Consider the following 4,348-nt stretch of genomic DNA (forward strand, 5'->3'; position numbering starts at 1 on the left):
GCAAAAAGGTTAGATATGTGTAAATTTTGACAGATAATTACGAAATTTGTAATTTTTAAGTGTTCTCATATGAGATCACTGGTAGGTAATGGGTTAAATTCTTAATAGATAAACTTACTCAACATTCTGCATCAAGTTTTGTTCTAATACAGGACTTAGCCCTTAATGTAGGTCTGATCTTTTGTTTCCAACACAGTTTTCTCCCCATCCCACTTATGTTATATTCTTATTTAGTGTAGTTATATTTAATACCATTATAACCAAGATGGTTTTTCACTCAATTATTTGACTGCGACCATGCTGGAGCACCACTTTAAAGGGTTTTAGTCAAAGAAATTGACCCCAGGACTTATTCTGTGTAAGCCTAGTATTTATCCTATCGGTCTTTTTTGCCGAACTGCTAAGTTATGGGGACATAAACACACCAGCATCAGTTGTCAAGCAATGGTGGGGGGACAAACACAGACACAAAGACACACACATATAAATATATACATGTATATGTATATGACGGACTTCTTTCAGTCTCCGTCTGCAAAATCACTCAAAAGGCTTTGGTCAGCCCGAGGCTATAGTAGAAGATACTTGCCCCAGATGCCACATAGTGGAACTGAACCCAAAACCATGTGGTTGGGAAGCAAGCTTCTTACCACATAGCTACACCTGTGCCTAATGTTACAAACAATATTTTGTCCTTCCATTCTCCAAATAGACAACAAAGTCTCATTGCTGTCAGAAAATGATTGAAAACTTCCTGTTTGCAGATTTGGAATTCTTTCACATACAAAATATGATGTAATAACTTGCCCCAGTCTTTCGGTTTTGAGCCAAGGCTATAGTAGAAGATACTTTACCCAAGGTGCCAAGTGGGACTGAACCCAGAACCAGATGGTTGGGGAGCAAATTTCTTATTACACACACATACATTTTTAGAAAAATTTCTCAATACAATTACAATATTTGAAAAAAAGATTTTCTTAAATTAAAAATTATTGTTTTAAAAAAAAGTTTTTTCATGGAAAAAGATTTCTTGTCTTCAGGTTTGCATGTCTGTGTTAATCTGCTTTTTCACATTAAAAAAAGAAATGTTATTTTATATAATTTGTAATTTTTAATTTAAGAAAAATTTTCATCATTCATATATGTGTTTGTGTGTATGTGTGTGAAGGCATGTTGATATAGTAGTGAGGGTGCTCCTCTCTCAATCACTAGATCATGGTTTCAATTTCCAGACTGGTGGTGAGTTGTGTCCTTGAGAAAAACATTTCATGTTGCTCCAGTTCACTCAGCTACAAATGGGTAACCCTGAGACTGTTGTCCTGTTCAGAGGGAATGTCGGCCTGTCCATCTAGCCAGTGGGGTAGCATAATTCAAAAGCTACAACAAAATGAAGAAGCACATTGTGATCAGCAGTGTATAACAACATTTGATAGTCAGGTTGATACAGTTTTGTTTTTAAACAGTGGGGATTATATGATTTGAAACAATAACTATTGTAATTTTAAATATGCTTAGTAACAGTTTGCAAGTGCAAGTTTTCTCTTATTTTTTGAAAGTTCAATTTATTTGAAATTTGATTGATTGAAAGAAATGCTGAAATATATTTTCAGCACTGTTGATGATGAGTTAGTTTACAACAAATGCATTCCATATTTATTTATGTTTATTTATTGATTGATTTTTGTTTTTAATTCATTCTTGTTTTTACATTTATAAAATCTGTAGCCTAATGGTTAGATGGTTCAGTTCCCTATCATAATGTCATGGGTTCATTTCCTGGACCAGGCCATTGTGTTGTGTGTTCTTGAGTAATGTACTTCATTTCATGTTGCCCCAGTCTACTCAGCTGTCATGAGTACCACCTGGGTACTGGTACTGCCCTCATACCTCCAGCTGTCACATCTTCAAGGTTCTACTTAGTCGATGGACAGAAAAGTCAAGAAGCTGTCCATGTCTGCTACTCCTGACTACATAGGCACTTAAAACAATTAACAAAAACATACTATATATTACAAAGCTCTACTCACTCATGAATGACAATAGCTGGCAACTGTACTGTTTTAAGAGAGTTCACAACTTTGCTTTATTTGGCCATGTGTTATTGTCGTCATTTTGACATTCGCGTTTGCATGTTTGCATGGCTCAGAGTTTATTGAGGCAGATTTTCTATAGCTGGATGCCTTTCTTATTGCCAGTTCTCATCTGCTTCCAAGCAGGATTATATTTTCCCTTTGCCAGACATGCCAAGACAAGGAGACACAAATATACACTCTCTCTCACTCACATACACACACATGCACACATTCCCTCCTATCTATCAAAGGAAGTGCAAGCACTTTCACACACATACATATACACATGATGGGACTTCTGCCTCCCAAATTCACTAACAAGGCTTTGGTCAGCCCAAGACTATTGTAGAAGACAGTTGTCCAAGGTTCCACACAAGTTGTCTTCTACTATATACTTACTTGGCGCCTCTGGCAAGTGTAACACACACACACACACACACACACACACACACACACACACACACACACACACATATATGTACAATGAGCTTCTCTCAGTTTCCATCTACCAAATCTAATCACAAGGCTTTACTTAGTCTGGAGCTATAGAAGATACTTGCCCAAAGTGCCACACAGTGGGACTGAACCCAAAACTATGTGGTTTGAAACTAAACTTAACCACACAGCCACATCTGCACCTAATATGTAAATATCATGTGTATAAATGTATAAATATCGATTTTGAGAGGAATAAAAAGAATTTTTTTTTTCCATTATATTAATCTTTGATTGCATAGTAGACTTAATCCACTGCCCCCACTTAACACCACTAACCTAATTCTTGAATGTCTTAAATAGTGACTGGTTTTGATACAATCATCTGGATCACATCTCAGGATTAACCCAACCATTGTGATTTTTTCCTCTTTCCTTTCCTGCCTGCAACCCTCAGAAGCCCTGCAAAACTTGATGGGTGCTACCCTTCTTTCCTTTAAACATGTTACAAAGCCAAGAAAATAAGAAAAAAAAAGATTTTCTTCCTAATTGAATCTCCAGATTAAGTAAAAAAGACAACAATGTTTTTAAGTTTTATTGTAAATAATTATATTTCTCTATTTGAATTTATTTTATTTAATTTTCTTTTTATGTCTGATGTGCTTCAATATTTGATAAAAATTGATGAAAAAAATTTTATTTTTACCAATTCTTTCATTAATTTCTTTTTTTTTTTTTTTTTTTTTTTTTTTGTAGAAAGACATTTTGAATATTTGAAACTATTAATAATAAAAATGTTTTAAAAAAATTCCATTTTTAAGAAGTATGAGTTTCTTTAACTTCTGATAGAGCATGGAATGAGATTATTAGATGCAGTTGTTTGGACAGCTGAAGATTTGGCATGTCTCACTGTTTTGGTGACAACACTTTCTGGTGCTGGGGGTACACACAAATACACACACAGGAAGTGAGAAAACAAGAGAAAGATTACACAGTCATACAACCCTAACTAGATCCTCACTCATAAAAAGAGAGAGAGGAAGAGAATAAGAAAAACATTAAAACGTCTGATATCAAGTCAGTATTGAATCAGTAATGCCAAGGATGTGTCCTCCCCCTCATTTTCTGTTTAATTTTTTTTCCTTTTAAACTCCTCAATATTACCGATCAATTACTTTATAGTTGAGGTGGGAGAGTGATTCATTAATTTTTATTAGAATATTTTTATGTTTTACTTTTGACCAGTCATCTTTCTTTAGCCTTAGACAAGTGGTTCTCAGCCATTTTTTTTATCTGTGGACCTCTTTCATTCCAATTTTATTCTTGTGGATCCCTATAGCCATTCAGTGTTTAAAAACTAATTTCATTGATACTTCTTTCAAAATTCCTATTTTGTTTTTTCACACATTCACTTATGTAGGCTGAACTGTGTAAAACAGAGAAAGAAACCTAGATTATTCTTACAATAAATACATCTAGAGCAAAAATTTTCTCATGGACCCATAAAATAATCTTGTGGACCTAATTTACTATTTTTCTTATATGGATCCCCAAAAATTTTATATATGGATCCTGGTTCAGAACCACTGCCTTTGACACACTTTGGTTTTTGTTTCAAAGATCACTTACCTTTTATTAAAGTAAGTAGCTTTGACAAATAGAAAATATTTTCATCATAATTTAATGTCCACTTTTCCATGTTTGCACAAGTCAGGCAGAATTTGGTGAGGCAAATTTTCTATGGTTGGATACCATTCCTATCACCAACTCTCACCTGTTTACAATCAAGGTAATACTGTCTCATAGCCAGATATGTTTTCCATGGAAGACTGGAAATTATA

The sequence above is a fragment of the Octopus bimaculoides genome, chromosome 21 (assembly GCF_046866305.1).
Source record: "Octopus bimaculoides isolate indiv1 chromosome 21, ASM4686630v1, whole genome shotgun sequence".
Taxonomy (NCBI): Eukaryota; Metazoa; Mollusca; class Cephalopoda; order Octopoda; family Octopodidae; genus Octopus; species Octopus bimaculoides.